This window comes from Phragmites australis, chromosome 1 (assembly GCF_958298935.1).
Source record: "Phragmites australis chromosome 1, lpPhrAust1.1, whole genome shotgun sequence".
NCBI lineage: Eukaryota > Viridiplantae > Streptophyta > Magnoliopsida > Poales > Poaceae > Phragmites > Phragmites australis.
Genome location: NC_084921.1, coordinates 13,970,423 through 13,997,379, shown reverse-complemented (window position 1 = coordinate 13,997,379; position 26,957 = coordinate 13,970,423).

Sequence of the window (26,957 nt, the reverse complement as noted above, 5' to 3'; positions counted from 1 at the left end):
TCATTAGCTTAATCTTTAACTAATTGACATCTACTACATACACATTCATCGATTTATGCTTCAATTGGTCAAAATTATGCATATTTATGCAAATTCAAACAAAATCTATTCAAATTCATGCAAATTCAAGTTAAATTCTTGAAAATTATAATAATTGACTTTCAATTATCAAAAGTTGAGTATATGTTCATCATTCTTGAGTTTCAATTGATCAATTCATCAAAATCATCCAATGTTCCCTTAGCTTCTTAATTTTTCATCAAATTGTTCAAACTTGTCTCAAATACTCTGCAAATTGATCCATTATCTTATATCGCAATCCAAATCCTAGCATAATCATATTTTTCATCTTTTACATGCTTAGGGTCTGTTTATGATTCTTTTATTGCAAAATCTCATACACTCTATGCATTCTCTCATCTCGGCATTATCTTTCATCTCTTCAGATGGGTCGTGAGCGCATTGACAAAGGCAAGGGCAAGATGGTTAAGAAGGCCAAGAGAACCCCATCTGAGAAGGAGTGGGAGAGAGCTACTGCAGCCGTAGATGCCTATAACAGGCAACAGCAGGGTCAGGGGATTCAGATCAGAGATACTGCCACCCCTGTGCGCCGGTCGACTCGCTCTCTCTCTACTAGAGAAGCAAGCTCGACACCTTCCAGCCAGTCAGACAGCCGAAAGAGGGCTCTTCAGGAGCCAGAGCCTGAGGAGGAGCAGCAGCAGCAGTCAGCAGAGCCACAGCCACAGGCCGAGAGGCGGTTGCGTGACTTGACCTCTTACAAGTCACCAAAAGTCAAGAAGCTGCGATTTGTGCCCATTGATGAGTGGTTCCCTGAGGAGAGAGAAGAGGGAACAGATCCGAGGTTCCACACCCTCTTGCAGGAGAGCTTCTATGTCTCATATCAGAAGCTAACGGTTAGTTTGAGCCTTCACAAGACGCTCAACTGGAGGTATATGAGGATAGCTGCAGGGGAAGCAGATGTGAGGCGTCACTTTGATTCTATTCCAGGACTCACTGACTTGCTGACAGATGTAGATCACTATATGGAGGACTGGGTGAGAGTATTCTATGCCACAGCCTGTATTGCAGAGGATCGATCGTTTGTGCAGTTTATGTTCCAGGGAGACTTTCAAAGGTTATACAGGGCAGACATTCTAGAGGCCTTGAGACTGCAGGAGTCTGACAGGAGCTTGCATGAGATCGTTTATCCAGGTGCCAGTGCTCCTCGCCGTGGTCTGACTGGAGGGATTTTCCTGACTGATGATCAGATCCGTCCCTTGTTCAGGCTGCCGTTCCCTCCAGGATCTCGGAGACTGCCAGATATGCTGATCCCTGAGGTGCGCGTCATTCATAATGCACTGAGGCACAGTCTGCTACCGAGGATTGGGAACGCCAAGTCGATCACTAGCCTTCAGCAGTGGCTTATCCTATCTATCTTCACTCACCAGCCATTCGACATTGTGGATTTCATTCTGTGTGAGATTGAGGATGTGATCGCCGATGGGATCACGATGGTCAGACAGCAGCCATATGCGCATATTATCTCTTTCTTGCTTACTCAGACCACCAGACCTCCAAAGTTCTTTGAGACATATGAGTCCTCTCAGTCCTTCAAGGTGTATGCTTCGACTCCTCCTACAGATAGACGTCGTGGTCAGCGAGCGATGGCTCACACCCAGGAGCAGATCCCTCCTGAGGATAGAGAGAGAGGAGCTGCTGAGGATGAGGCCCTTGCAGAGGCTGAGGCTGATCTACCACAGGCATTCTTAGACATCGCCTCTGACAGTGACTCCGACTCTGCGGATCACGAGTTCTTGCCGCCTCTACCTCGACGTCATGATCACGAGGCAGGTGGGTCTGCTCAGGGTATGCAGCATTCAGCCTCAGTTCCCTCAGCACCTGAGACGACCCCCCCCCCCCAGTACCACTTCCTGCTGCATCATCTTCGGAGTTTTCTCAGTTCCTGCAGCAAATGCAGCAACAGCAGCAGATGATCATTCAGCAGCAGGCAGCTCAGGAGGATAGGCAGCTGAAGTATCAGGCTGATATCATTCGCCAGCAGGAGCAGCAGACTTTGATTATTCAGTCTCTCTAGCAGCAGCAGCAGGCCATGCTTGCAGCACTTCAGCAGCAGCAACAGGCTCTGTTGACCGACAGGGAGACTAACACTCGGCTCTTCTCATACCTCCTTCAGCAGCCTGGACAGCAGCTTCCAGCATCAGATCCTAGCCCTCTCCCTGCCAGCACCACTAGTTTGCTCAGCACTCTAGAGTCCAGTTTTCCATTATCTGCTCTTTTGGCTTCCGGAGTGCTCTCAGAGCCTGTTGCGACATCTCAGAGGCTAGTGTTACCATCCTTGACTTCACCTTTGCCCACTGGTCCTCTACGCTTCGAGGATACTCCGCAACCGATAGTCCCTGAGCAGCAGCAGCCAGTCGTGCCTCCACCAGTTTCTGAGCTTGCACCTGATGCACCCGATGCTACCCTTCAGTCAGTGCAGCGTCAGATTGATGAGGTGACAGCAGCTGCGAGGCACAGTCCGTCCAGTTCCAATGATGGCTCCCAGTTTGTCGTGGCCCCCTCTTCTGTCGTAGATCCTCAGTCTCCTACCGCTCCAGATCCTTAGTTGTGTTCTAGTTTCCTCTTTTTGGTGCTTCGATGCCAAAGGGGGAGAGTCTAGTGATAGGGGGAGTGGGTAGAGAGAGAGTAGCTGCAGGCAGCTGTAGGTTTTTGATTCAGGGGGAGAGAGCTTAGATCTTTGGGTAGTTTTTAGTTTGGATTATTGGACCTTTTGATTTTTTGATGTAATGGCAGGCCATTTGGTTTTCTATATGGATGTGTTTTGTTTGTCATTACATTATCTCTTTGTGCGCATAATTCCTATTTTTTCTATCACTTTTTCTTATTCAAATAGATATATGCTGATGATTGCATAGTTTGGTAGATTGCTCTTCAATTTCACATCTTTACTTCTAGTATGTGTTGTCATCAATCACCAAAAAGGGGGAGATTGTAGCATCTAGGCCCCTAAGAAAGAGGTAAGAGTTTCGGTGATTAATGATAACCATATCATTGTGACTAACGTTTGAGCTTTTGAGCAGTGTAAAGGATAAAGAAAAACTTATTTGATAATGATGCCTTGATACTCTTGCCCGTTAAAAAGCTTATATGGACGATCAAAGGACCGAAACTTGAAGGATAAGGATCTTCTAGATCTAAGTGTCACAAGGAGATGAAGGACACTTAGAGTAGTATAGGTTCCATTTCTATTTAGTCTTTTGACCGTACTATAAAGAGGGGTTAAGAGTTGTAGCTTGACCTAGGTGAGTCTAGATATAGTCGATGCATACTTGTGACTTTCTATTGCTAGGTTAACCTCAAAAAGCTTTTGGCTCCGAATCTAGAAGATAGAACTCAAAATGGTTTTGAAATAGATAAATTCAGCGAAACTTCAATTCACCGGATGATCCTCTGTATCAAGAGTGAGTTCACCGGAGCAAATTCCTAAGAGTTCTGACTTGAAAAATTGTTGAAGACCACGCCGGATAGTCCGGCGTTAGAGAGGTGAGAACACCGGAGAAATAGAAAGCAGTGAAGTCCAGAACTAATTCCACTCACCGGATGGTCCGGCGTAGCAAAGCGTGATCACCGGATGAATTTACACAGAGAGGTTGCAAACTATCATCTGGCCCATTTCAATGCGCCGGATGATCCGCTGTAGGTCCAGATTAATCACCGGAGGTGTAACGGCTAATGGAACAGTTAACGGCTATTTTGTCAGAAGTATTAGCACCGGATATTCCAATGTGAAGCATGTTATTCACACCGGACCTTCCGGCGTTAAGAAAAAGTTCTGGGTTGTTAGGCAACGGCTAATTTTCGATCCTTAGCCTATAAATACCCACCCATTTGGACCTCTCAGTATCTCTTGCGACCTTGTAGCAGCTCATACACTTGGTGTGTCATTTAGAAGCAAGAGAGAGAGCACTTGTGTCAATTCTAAGTTCTTAGTTGAAGATTAAGGATTTCTTTGAGTGCTTGAAGAGTAACAAGTGTGCATCTAGCTGTTGTTTAGGCTTGGTCTTTGTTAAGTGAAGCTTGAGGCTTGTTACTCTTGGTGGTTGGCAACACCTAGACGGTCTTGGTGATCGGGGGATTTCTCGGTGAGCTCTTGGAGGAATTGTAGGAGCCCCGAGAAAAGATGATGTACTTGGTTTGATACCCGCCAATCCGGAGATGGAGAAGGGGTAATCAAGAGGAAGCACTTGAGCCTTGGTGACTCAAGGGGGAGCTACATCCTTGGTGGATGCTCCAACGAGGACTAGGGGAAAGTGCCAACTTCTCGAAACCTCGGGAAAAAATCGGTGTTCTTTTCTCCAACTATTTACTTTCCCGCATCTTACTTTGAGCATCGTTGCTATTGCAAGTTCTTCTTTAAGAATTCTCTCTCTTGGTCATTTTGCTTAAATTAGTTATATTGTCCTAGTTTAAATCCCATAGTCGCATTCCATTTTAGTTTTATTTGCTTAAGCGGTAGAAGTTTTAATTAATATCCCAATTCACCCCCCTCCCCTCTTGGGCTATTCGATCCTTTCATCCATGATGTATCTTCCCGGCATGAAAGCCTGTGTGGGTCTAATTATCTTTTGTGCAACCCCAAAAATTATATTAGTGCCCACCTTGGTAAAGATTTTGAAGCTAACATTAAGTAAACAGATGAGTCTGCATTGTTGTATATATGTTACTTTCATGCTTTTCGGTAGAAGTGTGATAATAAATAGTAAAATTGAGGTTAAAAAGAGGAAGCATGCCTTTGTGGAAATAAAAAAATAAGGCCACCAAATTGGCTTTTATTATTTCCAAACAAACTTGATATAACTCAGCTGGGAACCTACCTGATACTGGGACTTTCTTATGTTTCATCTAGAATACTGCCTCTTTAACCTCTTTTTCAGTGAACATTTTTGTAACCATATAATTTTCCGCCCAAGATGTTTGACAAATATCATCCCATTGACTTTCAATCATCGAAAATTAATTACTCTCCAGATGACCAAATAATCCTCTATAATATGTGGTAATGTGTTCTTTAAGAGCTTCCTCCCCTCGGATTATACCTCCTCATTGTTCCTACTAAAAAATGTGAGTTTTTTTTTATATTTACCATTTGCTATTAATTGAAAATATATCATGTTCGAATCACTCTCCAAAAGGTTTGTTGTTTTAGAATGTTGAAACTATTTAATCTCCACTTATCTCTATAAAAAACCAATCTCTCTTTTAGACAACACATCAAATCTAATTCATGTTGGGGTAACAAACATTACTAAAAAAACTATTTTTAGAGGCGGTTGATAACTCGTTTTTACAAACGTTTAGCGTATCCGCCTGTAATCAAAGACCTGTGAAAATAGACAATTTTCACAAGTATAAAAGAGCCGCATATGAAAATCTATTACCACAGACGGTTCACTTAAGGAACTGCTTGTGAAAATAGGTTTCCACAGACGGTTCCTTAAGCGGGCCGTCTTTAAAAACCGATTTCCTCAGGCGGTTCCTTAAGCGAACCGACTGTAGAAATCAATTTTCACAGACGGTTCCTTAAGCGGACCGCCTGTTATAATTGGTCCCCAAATCGATATTTTTTATTCAAAAAAAATAAATTATTTTAGTCACAAGTCACACAATTTGGTTCTTAGCACTTGAATCTGGGACCTCTCAGCTCGCGCAAACCTTCCTTACCATCCCACCAGAGAATTGCTAGTGATACTAACACCATATGCAATCGTTTTGATATCTTCTATCCGAAACTTCAAACCATTATTTGAGCATCTACCGCCTATAAAAATGAGTGACAACGTATCTTAAAAAATTAATAATTTTTTATACTAAGTCGGATGAGCACAAAATCTATATGAAAATTGTAGCCCTCGACAAAATCTACAACGTTTTAGTTGCAAAGTTTTTCATTTGAAGTCATTTACATGTCCAAATAATCGTTTGAAGTTTCAAACGATTATTTGGACATGTAAATGACTTCAAATGAAAAACTTTTCAACTACAAATTTGTAGATCTCGTCGAGTGGTACAATTTTTATATAAAATTTGTCCTCATCCGAATTCATATGAAAAAATTATAATTTATTTTAAGATAACCGGTCACTTATTTTCACAGGCGGTTCTGTATGTGAACCGTTGTGGAAAAGACATATTTTCACAGACGGTTCACATAAGAAACCACCTGTGAAAATGATATTTACACAGGAGGTTCCTTATATTAATCGTATGTGATAATCATCATATTTTTAAGAACTGTCCGTGAAAATATAGGCGGTCTATAACCATAGCTGACCTCCGCTAACTGCGCAGACGGTTTTTCAAATGAGCCGTCTATGAAAATGCACTCTAGATATCTCAAAAATAGTTTTTTATAGTGAAAATAGCTTCATCTTTTTATCTAGTTCATCAATTATTGATTTCTTACTTGTGTTTACCCTGCACATTTTTGGCCTAGACCTGAAAATCTAGCAAAGCCGTCTAATCTTACACTGCCACCGTTCCGTTGATGTGATACCTTTATTCTCATTTTGCCACACGTCCGTCACTTGCTCATAGAAACCCTCATGTGTTAACCAACTCAACTCAAATTTAAATAGTTGTTGGTTGCCACATTGTGAAGCATTTCCTGAGTCAAGCAGTAATAGAATGTGATCTGAAATTTCTCTGTTAAACGCCTGAACAGTGGCAAGGGGGTATTTATGTTCCCAATCGGTACTACCTAGAATTCCATCTAGTTTTTCATAAGTTGGTGCTTCTAATGAATTAGCCTACGTGAATTTATGGCCTGATAGTTTTAGCTTTCTCAAGTTCAAACACTTAATGACAACATTAAACAAAAATAATCATATATCATCATACTTGTCATTACTCTTTTCTACTGAGACTTTTAATGCTATTAAAGTCGTCTCCTATCATAAGAGGTAAAGTTTGCTTGTTACAAGTGTGAACTAATTTAGTCACAAAACATTCTTTAGATTCTGATTGAGCTGCTCCATAAACAGACATTGGAACTCATCATCTTTGTTCTTGAGCTGAAATTTCATATAGAAATCTCCCTTCCAAATTGTATTGATGTCAAAACTGCCATATTAACCCCACTACAATAGCCCCTGATGGCCCTCGAGGAGATGTCTAATGCCATAAAAAATGTCTACCACCACAAAAGTGATTAAGACATATCGGTAAAAAGACATCTCTAACGGCCTCAATAACTGCAATGAATTCAAGTTTCTGTTCCATTTAAATATCATAAAGAATTCTATATCCAGCCAAGTCCCGAAGACCTGTAGTCGTTGGCCTCGTCAATAACCTCTCGTCATATGTAAACGACCTCCCATGCTACACGAGTCAAGCTACGTACCAGTCTACTGCACGTCGACGTCAACGTCACATGTGTGCATGGCGGCGAGGGACTGGGATGGTCTGACTTAGAGCACTATTTTTGGACATTCAGAGTGTTTTTTATAAGTGTGTTATATAATAAACTCGTCTAAGCAAGTTTCTATACTTTTGGGCCGTTTGTGCAAACAAAAGTAGTTGCTTACGACAATTATCTTTAGAAACGTAATAATTATCGTATGCGATTTCATATATAAACTATCTGTATACTACATTATTTTTAGAGATCGTTCTTTATGTTAACCGTCTATATAACAGCCTCTGAAAATATGATAATTTTTACATACGATTACTTATGTGAACTTAATAGATAATAGTTTATTTTAAAAAATACGTAACTTTTTTATATAGAGTCGGATGAGGATAAATTTTATATAAAAATTGTAGCCCTTGACGAGATGTACAACTTTATAGTTGAGTTTTTTTTCATTTGAAATCATTTAGATATTCAAATAATTATTTTAAGTTTCAGACAGAATAGATCAAAAGAATTGCATATGCTATTAGTACATTAGTACTTTTATGATGGGATAGTAAGTATGTACCGCGCAAGCTTAGAGGTCCCAAATTGAGTGCCATAAACCTCACGCATGCGTATTTCGTGTGAAAAATCACGTGACTTGTGACTTGCGACGGTGCAGTCGTGGGGTGCTGGTCAGGCCGAAAAAAATTGGTTTTTTAGGACTAACAACATCGATTCGGAACCGATTACTAGAGACGATCTGTTTAATAAACCGCCTATAGAAATATACTATTACTAGCGGTTCTTTAAGTGAACCATCTCTAAAAATCGTCTATTTTTACATATCTTTGATTAAAGATGAATAATTAAACGTCTATAAAAATAAGTTACTATCAACCTCTAAAACTATTTCTGCAGTGGTGTAATGAGTCGTCGGATCGGAGGTGCAGTGTAATTGGATGCTACAATATTATTGCAAACAGTAAAATATTTACATCTTTGTTGCTACCGTTCCTGTGAAACAGTGACTGGCGTTAGTCCACTGTTTGCCTCTCATGGAAAGGATTTGGATCCGACGGCGAGACCCTGCGAGAGCTATCGTGTTGCAGCATAGTTACTCTGGATTAAAGCCCACCAATATTGCATGAACAATACTCTCCGTTAAAAAAAAAAAGCGGATCAGGCGGTGGCGGGATGTGTGCATATGTGGTGCACGGCACAAGGGTATGCACAGTGATGCGTGCATGCACGTACGGTTACCACGCGCATACGGCCGGCCTGATAGCGTGGTGCGCTGTCCACAGAATTGCAGCATGCATGCACATATACAAGTCACACGGCGCCGCTGACACGATCGACTCAGCTTGCGTGGTGCTGCTTTGACTCGCTGCGGAACAGCTAGCGCATGCAACCAGACAATTTGATGATGGGCACGCAACGTACTGCTACAGTATGTGGAAGTATGGCGACAACCGTCTCAATGTACATATCTATCGGCTCGTGCTCATATGTATAGACACGTGCGTCCCATCTCGTTTATGCCCGCCTTGTCGCCGTGCCTCGCCTAACTCGAGCCTATGCTGCTATTGCCGCTGCCCTTTAGACTTGAATCCGCACTCACTCCACGCCTCGCCACCATGACCCCTTCCTCGCTTATGTCCGTACCGATGCCGTCCTCCATCTCAGGAACACGATCACCGTACAGTCACACACATAATCTCAGTCTATTAGGAATCGATGCACTCACGCATGTGATCATCATTCCGCGTCTGGGCCGCTATGTGTGGTCGCATGGGTAGTGGGTAGTGGGTTGTGAGCTATGACCGCGTTAACACCGATCTGATCGTGACAATATGAGCTTGAGCTATTGTGGACCGCAATCACTAGGCATACCTACAGAATATGGCACTAGCTAAGTGTCCGTGTGTTGTAACGAAAATATAAACATTAGATGTGGTAACAGCAATCACTCAGTGTGGAGATGTGGATGTATCGTAGGAACGTCACTGAATGAATATATCGGGAGTGATATCGTAATTTGATTTTAGATATGATCCAAGAAAGAAATAGAAGATTATTCGCTAATTTTCCTCCTAATTTCTTCAGTTATTTTTATTAGTAAAACGAGCATCATATTTGTACTCGGTAATAAAGCGATGAGACTAGAGGAGGAGAGCGGATAGAAAAAGTGAGTAAATTATTTAATTTTAAAAAAAAATTATTAAATAAGAGGAGAGTAGAGAAAAGAGAACTAACTAGCTTGTATTTTATATTGTTGACAAATAGGTTTTATTTTTGCACAGTGTCCCTTCTTAGGCCCGGCAGTGGCGACAACGTATTGTGTATGTTTTAGTTAAAAAAACGTATTGTCTATGCTCTCCAAAGAACTCCTATTGTAAACTCCGATAGCTATCTCACTGATCTGCTACCGAACACTCGTGATCGACCTTCATTATTCTGTAGTGTCACCATAAATAGCACACATTTGCCACTCGCGCAGGCCATAGCAACGTTACACTCACCCAGGCAGTGCTGGTCCGCCGATCCATGTTTAGAGTTTAGAGGTTCCAAGCCAACGAGAAGAAAGGGTGTTCCTCTCCCCTTTGGGTATAGAAGCCTAGAGTAAATCCGACCCAACAATAGAGCGGCGGTCACGAGAGACCTGTTGGTCATGGGCTGCCTGGCGTAAAGATGGTTAAATGGGTTTGATGGGCTGACCCGGCACAGGTACAGTTGGGCACAACCCGTTAATAGATTCGAGTCATGCCGTATTGTGCCGATCCGTATGCTAGAGTCTCGACCCACGGCACGACGTGTGAAGGAGCGTGTTGTGTTGTGTCTGGCACAGTTATGTTCGGCCAGTACAGATAGGCTCGATTAGCACGTTTAGGTCCCGTTAACCTGCTTGAAAAGAAAAAAACCTTGAAATATTAGAAAAAAATCATGAAAAACCCCTAACAAGCTAGACCCTATCGGGACCTCGACACAGGTACTGCCCGGCTAATCGTGCCATGCTTAGGCCATGTCAAGAAACCTGTGCCCTATGCCGGCTCGTTTGGAACAGCCCATTTGGCCAGCTCTGGCTCGATGAACCATGAGCAAGACTAGGGCAGTGGTGTCAAGGGTCCACGGGAGCAGTGGTGGCTGGCAAAGTTCATTTTGTTTTAGGGATAGAGAGGGAGAGCGAAGGGAGGGGAAATATTGGAAGGAGACGTGGCGACGTGGAAGGATACTATCCTAAAACAGATATTTACAGATGGATCTTAAACCCTATTACAGACGGTTATATATTTCGTTTCTGTAAAAATATCTGTAATATCAAACTTGTTACAGACGGTTTTAGAACCATTTGTAATATACTTGCACATAGATAAATATTCTAGATAACCGTTTGTGTGTAGTAAGAGTCACAGATAATATTTGTTTAAACCCGTATGTAAGTACTATGAGTCACATACGGGTTTTGTTTGAACACATCCGTGTTAATTGTGACAAACTATTTTTTTAAAAAAAAAACTGTTTGTGTCTTCATTTTCGCTTATAAGCAAATTTGCTTTCTGGCAGCTGCAGCCACCAAGCAAATTTGCTTATAGAGGGAAAGGGTCACATAGATACACACTTTATTAAACACATTGATATACTGTTCAGAACATCGATTGCATTCCATTTTCAAGGAGTACTGGCCCGGCGATTTTTCACACTTTGACTTTGAACCTAAACAACTAATGGCAAGATCCCGGAGTCTTAGTACCTTAAGACGCAGGGGGACGAATCCTTTAGGATGATACATTATTCAGAACACAAAACACAAGCATTTACATATCATAAAGGTTAAGAACATCACATAGATGCAAATCATACATTGTTCATAACTCATAAACCTAGCTAGTTATACATCATTAGTCGATCGATGCCGTATTCCAAACAGATGAAATGATTGACATCATGGTGACATCATCTTCCGAAAAGAAAAAAATGATCGATAAAGTTGGGTCGATCGATGCTATCTTTCAAAAGAATGAGATGATAGACATCATCTCAACCTCTTGCATTTAAGCACAATGTCAACCCAAGTATCATCTTCAATTAACAGCTCGAGGTCATCCAGATTTGACTGCACCTTGATTATCTCACGCAGGAGCTAGAACTAGACTGTGTTGCTGCTAAACTGCTAGCTATGGTTCAGCAAGAAATGAGCATCTGAACATGTTTTCCGGTTAACGAAAATATTTCCATTGTAAAGAACAACAATGGAGAAATTTCCATCCGGCAAAATATAATGGAGAACATGGTTGATCGTGTATACATGGTCGATGGAGGGGCCCTTCATAGCAACGAAGAAGACGAAGTCCACTGGACCAAGGTCGACGTTAAGCATCTACGTCATCGAAGCCGCCATAGGGACAACTCCATCCTACCACCTACTAATTGTCGTAAATTGCACCATTGTAGATCTATGATAGAAACAAGGTTATGTCATCAGTTGCACAGATCAAAGCAATAAAAAACTAATAAACTCTAATAAACCATGAAGGGGACCATATGATACTCATCTCAGTACAGTGAAAGGGATTCGGCCCCCGCTAAGATCTCGTTTCTCTTACGCTGATAGCGAGTGATGACGTTTCTGAGTGTAGTGGAACACTTGGATATGATGAGTGAGGAAGAAGAACACTTCTCGTTGCTTTATATTGAGGGGAGACGAGAGGTTGTGTGTGGGATGCAAAAATAGCCTAGGGAGACGAACGGTTTGTGTGTGAGAAGCCAAAAAAGTCAGGAGAGATGAGCCATTAAATTTGGAAAGGTTTGTGGGTCTTTAAATATATATAGATGTTTATAAGATCCGTCTATATCTACTGAATAGGTATAGACGAATCTTACATGAAACAATATGTGACAATATTACAGATATGTTTTTATAAAAATCGTATGTGTATGTATGATAGAAATAGATAAATTTATAAAAACTGTCTGTGAGTTTATTCACACCTAAAGGTATGTCTTATTACAGATATTACTGTCCTAATAACCGTCCGAGGTTTTATCTTCGATGGGTTTAAAAAACCGTTTGCGATATAGTGAGAGATTCGTGAGGATGGAGCGACACGATGTTATTGACCACGCAGGGCGTCATGCCGTCATATACAAGGGATCTTATGGCACATTGGCACAAGCTTCCGTCTAAATTTTATGATGCATATCCAAATGTATTAACGTAGATATGACAAAAATGTCTAATGCAGGAGCCAATACCTAAATATGTAATGGACAAAACATATATACGCACCATTGATTCTGCAGGAACACTTATGCAGTTCCCAAATGCAAATCATACGATGGAGTAGGATGTCCACCTCTTCAAGGCAGTAAAAGGAAAATACAAAGAACCAAAGTGGAGGGTAGGAATCTCCGGAAATCATTAGGCTAGCATAATAATCATGCACCTGCAACTATAATATACTAATTAAGATATTGATTAGTATGATCAACTCTCCATGATTCCGATTTAAGCCAGCACTCTACCTACTTTGTTGCCGTGCCTTATCATCTCTTCTTTGAGATCTGTCTCGGCCTCCTAGATTCATCTCAGATCTAGTAATTGTATGTAAATATAAAGTTGTTTAAATATATATTTTTAATTTAAAATATAAATAAGATGACTCAACTGAACACCTAAATATACACTCAGCTTCAGTTCTATAAATTTCGGCAGCTATAGATATATTGCTCTAATAATTTTGGTAATTGGAGTTTTACCTAATAGACTTCGGTAAAAAAAAATAACCATACCTAGTGACTAGTGCCCTATGATCTAACTATCGTAAAATATAGACAAACAGTCAAACACATCCGAGTAGCTAGCTGGTCACATCACACTGTGAGTAGTAGAAATTTGAAGATAAATACTCCCGTTTAGATAGGTTTTTTATGGTTTTTCTCTGAAAAAAATATAGAAGCTATCTAAATAGTTGGTTTCTAGTTTTGGTTTTTGATGGTTCTTATTGATTGAGTAAACGATTATGATTAAAATTAAAAATTTATTGTAAAAATTAATAATTAAAATTCAACATACTTCTTTAACTAACTAGAAGTTCTAAAGTCAAAAACTATCCCAACTGGACAATAGACCACCTACCCACCCAGCCCGGACAAACCTCTAGCCATGCAAACAATGCGAGATAAGCAGATGCAGGGATAGGAAAGCTACTTCGACTCACGGGTGCAGGCGTGCAGCGGCATCTTGTGTAGCTACCCTTTTCTTCTCCAACTAACATCTACAGTGATCTCAGGAAAATAAAAACAAACAAACAAAGGTTGCGACTACCTGAAACTAACAATTGGAGGAGAAAGTGACTCCCAAAACCAAAAGTTTAGGTGAGAGTGCCACTTTGGAGGGTAATTATGCGTTGGTTATCAGGTTAGTTGCCACTTGCTATGTAGAATATATATCCTTTGTTTCGGGCGGGTTCTGTGCCTCTCTTTGTTGAGAAAGTTGACTCACATCCTACTTGGATTCAAAACTATGTCACGTGAGATGTGAGGCAAAAGCATACCCTTCAGTAATCTTGAGTTATTATTACTTAGTTTTAGAGGATAACAAGGCCCACTATATAAATTAAGTTATATAGGTCTGGCGATAGTAAATCACGCGCTAAGACTATCTCCAGCAGATATCTTAAATTTTCATCCTCAAAAACACTATTACAGCATCCTCTATCACTATTACAATATCCCTTATTTTTTCATCTCCAGCAGCTACCTATTTTTTACCTTCTACTCCTCTTTTTCTCTCTCTAGGCCGCTACAGTAACAACCGTTGTTCACTTCCTCCAGACCCACTGCCGGTCTCTATGAACAGTGCTGCTCCGCAGATTTGCAGCCCCATTTTCTCCCTCCGCGGTACTGCAGCAACACTGTAGCACCGGGGACCGATTCTTTCGCGTTGCTACAGTATGTGAACAGTACCCTAAAACACTGTAGCAGTCGGATCTGAAAAATGCTTCCTCTACTGGAGATAGCCTAACAATCCTCAGCCTTAACACTACATTCTTGTTTAGGATAATGATCCCATGATCGGAAATGTTTGAAATTGGTGTGAAAGAGTTACAACCCTTGTACTCTTTTCGAGGTTGTGCGTAAACTATTTTTCTATCATCTTAGCCGGATTTTTTTTCCTGTCTTGTCGTGATTGTTAAGTTGCCATTATTTATCCCCTATTCACAATATTCATTGCTTCATTATTCGAACCGAACACATTCAGGGCATAAATTGGAATTGCATATTATTCGGGGCAAGAACACAACGTTTCTTTCCCATGGCAGTGATAGCAACAAGCGTGTCCCCCAAACAATATGCTCCTCTCTTCAGTACCTAAATTTTCATGCAAAGAAGATAAAATTTCTTTATTTGGCACTCGTCAGTGTTTAGTTATGGATAATAATCCCTCGTTAGTAACACATTGTCAATTTATTCTAAGTTACACTTAGTATATAAGTCTTGCCGGTCTAAAAGCGTAGCACTTTCGAGTTTACCATTTTGGATTGATCAAGGACACAACACAAAAGAGGTGGTATGCAAGTGTGCCCATCCCGCATGGGTGATGCGCTTTTATCGAATTTTGGGTAGTAGGGTGTTATAGAGAATTTTTTTAAATAATATTATTTTATTAGAACAATACAAAAATATTATTCAAAATTGGAAAGTTGCAGAAATAGGTGTCAGTCGGCATTCCAATTGCTGATTATAGCGTTATTAGTAATTGGAGTGTTGACACCATATTCGATACACACGTGGAGGTAAGACGAGCTCCTGTCGGTACCGACATGGTGTCCCGCATACTATATTAAAAATAATCATAACTTTTTTACATTATCTTGATGTAGATAATCTTTATATGAAATTGTATCTATTAATAATATCTATAACTTTAAGTTGAGCACTTTTCATTTGAATCTGTTTATATGAAGAAAAAAAAATCCGTTATAGACCCCCTTGGTAAATGTTTTCTGATCCATCGCTGCCCAAAATTACCAATCGGATGCTGATGTGGTTTGTGTGGGAACATGAATTCTAACGAGTAGCTCTACCGTCAAGTGTAACTTAAGAAACGCAGTAACCACTCTACTTTGAACTCTTATTTAGCTGATTGTAACCATTTTTATTTTTGGCGCACGACATAATTAATCTCGCTACGAAACGATGGGTCCCTATGAAAATGCCAAGCTGCAGCTTTCACTACCAAAATCTGATATAAAAAAACACAAGCACGTCATTCAAAACTGAACATCGGCGGTGCTCACCTGTGGAATGACCTAACAGAACGGGGACCGCATCCGGAGACATTACTACAAAACATATCTTATATATCGATCTATAATTATCAGTTTATAAGTCGCGTGAAAAAATTAGCCAAAACTAGCTAATAAATTGATAGTGATAAAGATCATCATTGCTGATCGATGGCTTAGAACCGACAGTAATGCCTAGCTCTGTCATGATTGTTGGTTGAAGCCAACGACTGACAACAACTAGAGCCGACAGTGATAATTTGTCAAGTATCACTACCTGTTAGTAATAATAGATGATAGCTTTTCTTAAAAAAATCATAACTTTTTTATAAGAAGTTGGATAAGGATAAATTTTATAGGAAAATTATAGCTCTCGATGAGATCTACAACTTCGTAGTTAAATTTTTTTCATTTTAAATCATTTAGATACTCAAATAATCATTTAAAGTTTCAGGCAAAAGATATCAAAAGGATTGCATATGTTGTTGATATCAAAAGGATGTATCGCACGAGTTGAAAGGTCTCAGATTCAAGTGCCATAAGCCATACGTGTGTGAAAAATTGTGTGACTTGTGACTTGCACGGGCACGGTGGTGCATGGTCGAGCAAAAAAAAAATCACTTTTTTGGGCCAAAAAATAACGATCGGGGACCGACTATCACTGCTCGCAGTGATAATCGACTATCACTGCCGACCAAAGCCTTCAGCTGGCAGTGATAACCCCCTTCATTGCTGATCCTTAGGCTAACAGTAATAGTCGGGGACTATCACTACTCGTTGCCCACTGTCGACTTCAAACCCAACAGTGAAGGTGGCTTTGGAACCTGCACTGAAGGCATTTTCTGTAGTAGTGGTAGGCCTGGCAACAGGTCAAAACAGGTCAGGTCCCCATGGGTCTTGCACCCGACAAGGGCAGGGGCAAGAATTCACCTGCAGTCCTCCACAAGCGCCTAAGACGGGAATGTATTTGCCAGTGCCCTAGCCATCCAACCCAGTAGCAGTAGCCCACTGAGCAGTGCAATTGTACTAACCCTAGCTGATGTGCCTCGTGGGGTTGTCATGCTTAGACGTTGAGATGCCACGGTTCCACTCCACACCCATCGTCGCCACCGTCCAAGTCTCTAGGCCAGGCGCCCGTGCAGCTGTGCCTTGGCCACTTGCATATTGTCAAGTGTCCTGTTATTTATCTATCATGACTTATGTATGGAACTGTGGATCATGATTGTTTGCTTGTTTGTGAATATGATGGTTTGCTATTATGGTCAAATTGTTTGCTAGCTTGTCCCATGAGTTTTTATATTGATATCTTGATGTTGTTGTTCTTTACATTAAGGCAACAACTCATTTTCTTTATGACTGCACGCTAGTAAGTGATAAAATCATGTTGTAGCTATTATTCTTACATTGATATCTTGATGATTTGCTATTATGGGTTTATGGTCAAACCATTTTGCAGTCCCTGCATGACTACATGCTGAAATGATGATTATTAGTTGCAGTTCTTGTATGATTGAATGCTGAAATGATGATTTATGGTCAAATCATGTTCTAATTGAATTGTTGATTCTTGGTTCTGTATAGTCATACAGAACGTACCATGCACTGTATGAACTGGCTTGTAGTTGTATGTTCTGAATGACTGTATGATGATTCTATTGCATATTTGCACGGATGTAAAGTTGGGTAACAGAAAGGCATATCACAGGCAGGTCCTTGTCGGATTTTGGGTCCCCATCGGATTCAAAGCTAAGAGGAATTTTGTATCCGTCCAGTGTATCAGGTTTGGATCGGATTTTTGAATTTAGGTTTCGAGTCAGGTGCGTTTTTGCTACACCTACCCTACATCTGAGTTTTGGATGGCAGCAGAGTGTCCACCGAGAGCAACTTTTCGAGACGTTTCAGAAAAGAAACAATAGCCTACGAGCGCACGATCTGACACCGATCATTTCTCGCATGGCCGATACAGAAGCAGAAGCAGAAGCCTACGAGCGCACGATACACGCACGACATTAACCGGGCCGGTCTGACACCGATCATATCTCGCATGGCCGGTGCAGAATATATATAGAGTAGCACGTAGTGGAAGGAGGGGCGAAGCTAGGTTGAGAGGTGTGGGTGCATATGCACCCCCTCCTATTCAAAAATACTACTAAAATTAGCTTCGACGAACAGTAAATTACTGTAGCTCCGATGAACAGTAAAGAGTCATGCACCCCCTCTCTCCGACGCTAGCTTCGCCGCTGTGGAAGGTCCATGTAACTTCGCAGTGCCGTCCGCGTGGTGCGCACATACGGTTAAGGTAATCCTGGACATGAGATTTATTGGTGAAGGAACATGTAGAATCTGTAGATTTGCATAATACGGTGAGACCACCGGGAAGGGAATGGATCCTTTCTCCGCTGCGGTACGTCCAAGTTGGATCATGAATTGTCTTGAGCCTACCGGATCAATTGCTTCAGGAGTACTTCTGCATATTGACAATCTTCTTCTTCTTCTTCTAACTGATCTGCCATTTGATAGTTGACTCTGTTTCTTTTGAAAAAACCACTCTTAAAGGCTAAAGCACATCGTAAGGTAGCTAAGGGCCTGTTCCGAAGGGGGAGATTGCTCTAGGAGTTGAAGGATTTCGTTCAAGCTTCCTGAAACAAAAATGCGGGTCCTTGCATTGACCTGGCACCATAATTCGAGTCACTTCGGCGGATCATTGTCTCAGCTCTGAACATCACCCTCCCTACCTCCACTGAAACAGTGAGAGCAGGCAAAACTAATCAGAAATATCTTACCACTAGCTACACTACACCTAGTGGAGCAGGTTAAGTTATCCTGATGGTTGGGTGGGCATCGAGCCCCATCAGCAGCGTCGCACCTTTCACTGCCTTTCGGGATATGAAAATGAGCCCAAAGCCAAGAAAATTTCACATTTCGGGGACGACAGCATCAGCATGCGCCGTCCGGCGGCTCCATCTGCCTCGCAAGTGGCCTCTCACATGCGCACACCACATTTACCGTGTCGCTTTTCCTCCGATGAACGGGACAGCTCTCGGGGATCCCGCCGAATATGACCTGCGGGTCCCACTTCATTCCGGGCCTGCTGTCATTGGCACGATGGAGGTGGCTCGTGTGGGCCCCGCTTACGCTTTAAAAGACACCTGCGGATGCTACTAACAAAGTTTTACTGGGATGGGATGCGTGTGAAATAGCTTATCCCACTGCACATATACAGTACATAAATCTCAATATAAATATAGATGGTGTGAACAAATCACGCCACACATAAGCTATCTTCATAAAGTATTTTCCATGCAGATGCGATGGTGCGCCACGAAATGATGCGAAAGTGTACCGGACCGGAGGTTATACGGGACGAAGTCGTTTCCGGCGCCCCTCCACAACCAAATCGACATTTATTTGTATTTAAAATTACACGCACGCGTTTGCCGTTTTGCTCCTGCTTGAATGAACTTGAAAAGCCACCCCTTTTTGGGGACACCACCAGACGATGGATATGTGCTTCATCGGGACGCATTCGGTGAAGATAAGATTGGGCGACGGGTCACGTACGTGCGCACAAACAGCACCGCCGCCGCGGAGTTGCCGCTGACATGCCCGCCCGTCGTCACGTACCTAGCGATCACGTCATGTTCAATATGCTTGTACTGCCATCTCATCCTTGATATCAAATAATGAAAAATTTTCTCGTCCTGAAATATACTAGATTTCTATATATAATAATGTAACCCATTGACCGGGGTAGGAAGTAGTTGAATGGTTTTATTAGCATCGGCATCGCATCGGATCGGATCGGATCGGATCGAATCCTATCAACTATCATTACAGCGTACACACTTTTACGAGGTCCAGATGATGACATGGACGTGGGTAAGGTCGCCGCCGAGCATCCCGGCCGTCAAGGAAAATTTGATTTTTGAGGCCGGAGCAAACCTGCAAAGAAGAAAGGAACGGAAACTGATTCGAGAAAATATGATGAAGTTTGAATGTTTTTACTCTAAGGGTCCATTTGATTCTTAGAATTGAAAGAACTGAATTGAATTGTGTCTCAAATCTGAATCCATATGGAAATAAAAATAAGGCACCAATTCAATGCTTTTGTTTGGTTGGTAAATGAATTATTGAGAAGTAAATGGGCCATGGATTCTAGCCCCATGGAAGCATGGAGATTGTCCACGAGGCGGCCTAGAGATCGTGGCCTTCAGGCTTGGGAAAGAAGGTGGTTGCAATGGTGAGATCTCATGACCACTGGCATTAGGGAAGAAAGGGTCGATTGAGGGATCTTGTGGCGCTTTGTGATAGCACCTAGCTTGGCGAAGAAGATGGCGGCGGGATCTTGAGGTGGCGGTGGTAGCGTCGGTGAGGTCAAGGTCCTCCAGATGGCACCATGGGAGCGGGACCTTAGCCTCCAAAGCTCGCTCACCAGGAACAAGCCTGCATATGGCTGCTGCTTCCGCCTTCTTCTGCGGCAACAGGGTTTCGAGCCGGAGTTGAGGAAGAACGGGGTGGTGCTTGACGTAGGAGTTCGATGGTCGACGGTGGCAGTGTCGTTAGAGTCTGATTGTCGGCGGTGGCAGTTAGGTCGGATTTTGACAGTAGTCAGCGACGGTCGATAATAGAGTCCGATGATGATCGTGGATGGGAACTCACACACTCGTCGGTTCCATCTGGGAGTAGGCAAACAGAGATGCAAATCTAAGCATCAGGCTCCAAATCGGAAGGGAATATTTCTGAATTGTGGTAGCCCTCTCCTAGTTGTTCTCCAATTCAGCTAGAATGAGTTCTAAACTGATTCCAATTCTAATTCTCCGATTTTGAGTTCCATTATGCAAACCAAACGGTACCAAGAAAGGAAAAGTATCGTGTGATGGGGCAGGGGTCTCTGATTTGTATGTATTATATGGAGTGGACTTTTCGCGCGTGCAGTGACTTGATTTGCAGGTGATCATAGAGTTAGCTGATCCATCGCAACGGAGAGACAGGTATGGAGAACAGGAGAAGGAAGTCCTTTGCTCGTACACATTTGAGCTGTCCCAAATAATTGCAAGATAGAGGATTGCCTGTCAAACCACTCACCGTATAGTATACATTGGAGCTGGGCACACTTTATTCTGGGCATCATATAGTGAGCAAATTAAATAAACAAAGTTGCAAACAATTAAAACAAATAGACGTGCACTAATTGAAGGGAATAAGCTAGCACACCCACCAATAAGTAAACGAGGGATATGTCGATGAGTAACACAAAGGATCAGTTAGGGAGAAAAGTACAGTGGCCACAGTACACTAGAACGAACGAATCTGTATTGAGCAGCAGCTGCGTACCTGAAAGTCTTGTCTCGATTGATTGGTACCAGCGGTTGTTCACACGTTGCTCACTTGCAAAGGAAAGATCAAATAGGAACATGCATGAGCAGAGTAGGAACAAAGTAGCAGTAGATGGCTTTCTTGGGTTTGTTGTCTGTGGGGTGGATCTCCATCTCCATGGCGCTTTCCTCGTGTGGCCGAATTCCATGCCACAGATCCAGACATCTACTAGCTGAATGCACGCGAAAAAGGAGGAAACGACTCATCCATAGGAGACATGATGAACGGATGGTGGTGTCGATTTCTCAAAACCCCTTTCTGGTTTATTGGAACCCTGCCCGAAAGCCGGTCCAAACTTATTTATGTTATAAGCTTTCAACCGTTCAAAACTTGGATAAAAAATTACTGTGATTTCTCGACTTCTCGTAGGTACGCACGGCAGCACCTATTTTCTCTATTTGTTCTCTGTCAGTTTTGGTATGTCCCTACCTCACTCGCTTGAAGAAGATGTTGTAATATAAAGGTTTGTTTAGTTTCATGTATAAATTTTTATAGATCTATATCTAGTAATTAAATAAAATTATATTTATTAAAAATAATAATATTTAATTGATTGATCGAAAAAGACTCGAGATCCTCCGTCACCCACGCTAGAGGCTAGAGCTGGAACTTAGATCGTGACAGCTCCGCTCCGTCATACTTGGTGTCATGTCGTGCCATCCTTACTAGGCACAATCGACCCATCATGCCATATCGTGCGGACACAAGTCAACTCTATAAAGATCCAAGCACAGCTCTTAGCACGCCATGGCATCGTCGTGCCATGCTAGTCTAGGCATGACTCTGCTCCGTATCATCTAACAATGCTTATATTTATCTTTTATTATCTCACATTTGTATTTCTCATGCTCACACATACTCTATATTACATGATCATGCTTATATATTTATTTTTTACCATCTTACACTTGTGTTTCTTATGCTCATACATCTTTTTTAATGCTACATATTTTATATTAAAGAGATTAGATGATAAATATAAAAAAATAGTCATACAGATCCTACCGTATCCTTCTCGTACTGTGCTGGCACGAGCACAGCCCTCGTGTTTATAACATATTAAACTGATTCAAAATATTTTATATTATACCGTACTTTGAACCATATTAAAACATCAAGCCGTAAACAATCTAGAAATAGCACGGCTCACGTCCCACTCTACCGAAGGCTACCCACCCATCATACCACACGGCTTCGGTTTTGACCCGCGTGGAAACGCAGCGAGGCAGAGACGGGGACGGGGAGACGGAGACAGGGGTCCACGGTGCGTGACCCCGAAGCAAAACCACCATGCAGCGCGCGTCGCGTCCCCGCATGTGCCCATGCCCGCCAGCTGACGTGCTGGTAGGTACATGTGCCCGTGGCCGCGGCCGACACGGGCGCTGCAGCAACCGGCCAACGGCGCGCGAGCTCGAGACGGATTCTAGCGCGCCTACGGCAGCAGGACGCTTGGGAACTGGGCTGGGATAGGCTTGTTCGTCTGACAGGCTCCGGTTTTGTTTCACAGCAGTAGCCAGCAGCTCGTTACCGTTTCTGTTTACAAGGACAACTCTAGGTAAATCCTACGAAAATCACCTGACCAACCTTCCATCCGGTGAAGACAAAAGGAACCGCGGGGACAAAACTTTGAGTACATTTTATAAAACTGCACTATAATTGATAAAAAAACCTATCACAAAACTATATTTTTAAGTTTCACAAAACTACACTTTTCTTAACATTAAACTAGCACAAAACTATATTTAAAGTATCCCAAAACTACACTTTTCTTAACATTATTATCACAAAACTATAATTTTATGAAACTACACTTTTGTTGCCACTTCATATCATAAAGCTCCACATTTATTCCAAAGAATTATTGCTTGCTGGGCGATTTGGACATTGCGTGATACCACCATTTTTTACCGTGGTTCATTCTCCTTTCAAACTTGGAAAAGAACCTTCAAGGAGAAAGTATCTTTGGTTTGTCATAGGGCAAAACCGGATATAAAAGTAGCTTTAGAGGTATGTTTTGAGACAATCCCGTAATGTTTCTTGCTAGATTAGGATCTTCTTTGAGTCTACTACTCTTTCTTTACATAATTTTTGTCTATATTTATAAAAATAGTGCAATAGGGTCTTCCCTCCTGTTTCAGTAAAAAAAACTACACATTTATTGTTGTTTCATATTGCAAAAACTAAACTTTTCTTCAGAGCTAAATAGCTTGGTTTTGAGATACAAAACTATAATAATATGCAGATTTGCGATATATTACAATAATAGAAGTGTAGTTTTGCGAAGTTGATTCTCAAAAGTGTAGTTTTGCTATATATAACTCACTAGAAGTATTATTTTTCTAAACAGGTACTTTAAAGTGTAATTTTGTGATAGTTTTTCAACCTTAATATAGTTTAATAAAATCCACTCCAAGATTTTCAAACAACCTGGAAAAGCTCAACCTTATTATGATAACAAACACCTAGCGGCCGCTAGCTAGATCAACCATGACCAACCATCGCACAGAGAATAGGACACATTTTTTTAAAACGAGAAATGGAGCGACCCCTCCCGGCTTCTATATTAAAACCAATAAACATTCGATTACAAATGAACCATCCGAACAGAACAAACACCAACGTCATCCCAGCGCTTAACTCATATAGAGCACAGTCACAGTGTCACACACACACCTTCGCCCATCTGAGATTAACATCAGTGTATTCTTCCAGGAACATGTAAAGAAAGCGCAGCATAATCAGAAATCAGGGAACGTTTCTGAACGTAGACAGAACACAGGAACCTAACACACAAAACCGTGCTCTTTTTATCCAGTTCGACATCATCAAAACCATCCTTTGATTCCTCGCCACAACGGCCCCCATCCATGTGTTTTTGTTATAGGCATCGTGCTCCACTTGCTAGATTCTTTTCACCCCTTCACAACAGCATGCTCTGGCCCTTCTTTTCTGGAAGAGACCAACGAACAATCAAGGATATCATAGCGAAAAGATTGGAGCAGTGCAGTGGCGAGCAGAGACCCGACGTGTAGGGACTCCCTCTTCTTCCACCTCCTGTTCCTCTTCCTCTCTTTTTTTTTTCTCATTCCTTCTCCTCCACCTCACGAAGCTGCAACTCCAGCAGCAACCATGCTTTTTCGTCTCTCTAGAAAATCCATGAAACCATCCATCACGAAGCTGTTGTAGGCTTCCTGCTGCTCTAACTTCCAGGTTAAAAGCAAGTAGCAAGCTGCCAAACATATCTGTAGACACGATGGCACGAGACGACTGTACACAGCAGTATTGGTTTATTTGGTACGTTCAGCTCTAAAATAAACCAAAAGGACAAACATTTCCGCTCTCTTACGACCGCGTGTCAGACCGGTGCGTCCGATGCAGTGTGAACTCGCAAAATGTCACGAGCCGGTAGCGAACCAGTTGATCGTGTTGACCGCCTGGGCGAGGCCGGCGGGCGAGATGGGGGACCCGACCTCCAAGGTCAAGAGCTCGCGTATAAACTAAGGGCACGTTTGGTCGAAGCCCATAACTAGTCCTACTAAAATTTTAGTATCACAGAAAAAATACTATTTGAATTTTAATCTTGCCAATTTTTATCAAAGTTATGAATATGCTATGTAGAACTCATATGTTATTCCGTTTTTTATAATGAAACATATATAGATAAGATCTTATTTTGTTGATTTGATTGTAACGAATATAACGGTGTAAATGAATTGTAATTTGGATATATTTTAAATTTTGTTAATATATGAGTTTTGAAATCCGTGTATAAGTGAGCGGTTGCCACCAGGTTCTCGCATGACCGAAGAAATGCTGGTGCGCTTGGGCTTAGCAAAAGTTAGAACCAAATAGCAGCCAATTACTTAGCACGTGTCAAAAAAAAAATAGTGGGGTTGATAAGGGCTACCAGCCAAAGGAATCCTAAAGCTTGCGCCGGAGAAGCATGTGTGCCGGGGAGGCCGCGTCCCCGTGGCTGTTCCTCGTTTTTTTTTTATGGTTCATATCAGATGGAAACATTTTACCCAAACAAGAAAAAGGTGCACTAGCAACAAAGTTTAGTTAGTTTTGCTGCAAGTAGGTTAGACGGAGTTATATTTGTTAAAAAGAATAATATTCAATTGGTTGTATATATTTAGATAGACTAAATTGATTTTTTTAATCGAATTTAAGGTCATACGAGCAAATGTAAGAGTTGAGATTACACTAATTACTCATATAAAGATGATTTTATGATACTAACAAATGAGTCTGTTTGCTTAAAGATATACATGAGCATATATCTGTTAGATTATGCTGCAGAGTGAAGCTCAAATTGAATTTTACTTTCAGAATAGGATAAGATCATATATTTGTACCTGTCAGATCAGATCGTAACAATAGATATAAACAACCAAATAGACTTTTTTTTAAATTATACATATTTATCAAGCTAGATAAATCCGAGTAATCAAAAACACTGCAGAAGTTAAAACCGAAATATTTTCGAGTAAAAAAGAAATACAAAACTTCCAAACAGGCCCCTAGGATTAGCTAGGCTCTATCCATGTGGAAGATGCCTCCCGCGGTCCCGCCACATGATTTCACGACCCATACATCGGCGACTCAGATTGCCTAACTACACTGGTCTCTCCATCTATCTACCTATCCTATCGGGTAGAAGAGGACTGTGCTACGACCCAACTTGCAATTACTACAGGCTACTGTATCTCTGTACTGAGATTCATTCATGCTCCAGCTTGAATCTGATTCTCCTTGTGGTGACACCATAGTTTGCTCATGTGTTACCGCTGATAGCCTTATACTTTACTGTTGTGTAATAATGTAATAGTAATGCTAGTTATTGGTGAAAATTGCAGGTTTATATTATTATTCAAACACGGAGTTATGATTTCTATTAATTAATAGATAAAAGTTTCTGCGCAGGACTGCCCATATTACAAGTTCTAAAAGAGTGGCTATTGTATATAGCGAAGTAGTGTGCTTTCTTAACAGTGTGACTGACGCCCCCTTTCTCTCGTACCTAAATCCTCTGCCATAATCACAATTATTGCAGAGAGTTACTGTTTGGACAGTGTAATGTGTCTACTGCTACAGTACTATATATTAATTGATTATGAGTACTGTAGTAAAGTACTGGAGCAACAATACTCTTATTCACTGTATCGATGATTTCTACTGTTCATTGGTACTGTAGCATTTTTATCTGGGTCGCCAAATTTGATCCGACGGCTGTAAACATCCCGTAATGCACATCACTGTTGGGATCCCGATCCCGTTCTCTCACTCTCTCTATCGGAAAAAAAAGAAAAGAACAGAAAAGCATGACAGTGTGATCGGGATCTGATTGAGTTCTGCATTGTGAAGGAAAAGCCCCACAGCTATAAATACCGAGAGGCCAGCCATTATAACCACCGGTTGGAGTTGGAGAGCACTTGGACTGGGACGACGGGCGGATGCTTGTTCCTGTGCCCTGCTGCTGTGCCCGCCCGCCAGCCGGCCATGGTGAGTTACTAGTGCGAGTGAGCCTCGCCTCCACATTTTTATATGCTCGCCATGGATGCCGTTACCACCGCAGCAGTGCCACTGTCTCCTAGCTTCAATCACTACGCGCCGATCTCTCTCTCTTCTCTCTAGTTTCTTTCTCTCTCCTCGAAGCTTTCCTCTTTCTATTTCCGCTGCGGTGTGGTGCTGGCCTCTGCGTCTGCGTCCGGCAGCAAGTACGAAAGCCGCCAACTTTTCTGCTCGGTTTGTTGCTTCCCCAACCAGCTACTACTACTTCGCAACTTCGCATCCGAACTCCCCCACCTTCACAGAACTCCTCCTTTATCTTCTCTTCTCTACCCAAATCGATCTTCTTGCTGAGGGTGGGTTAC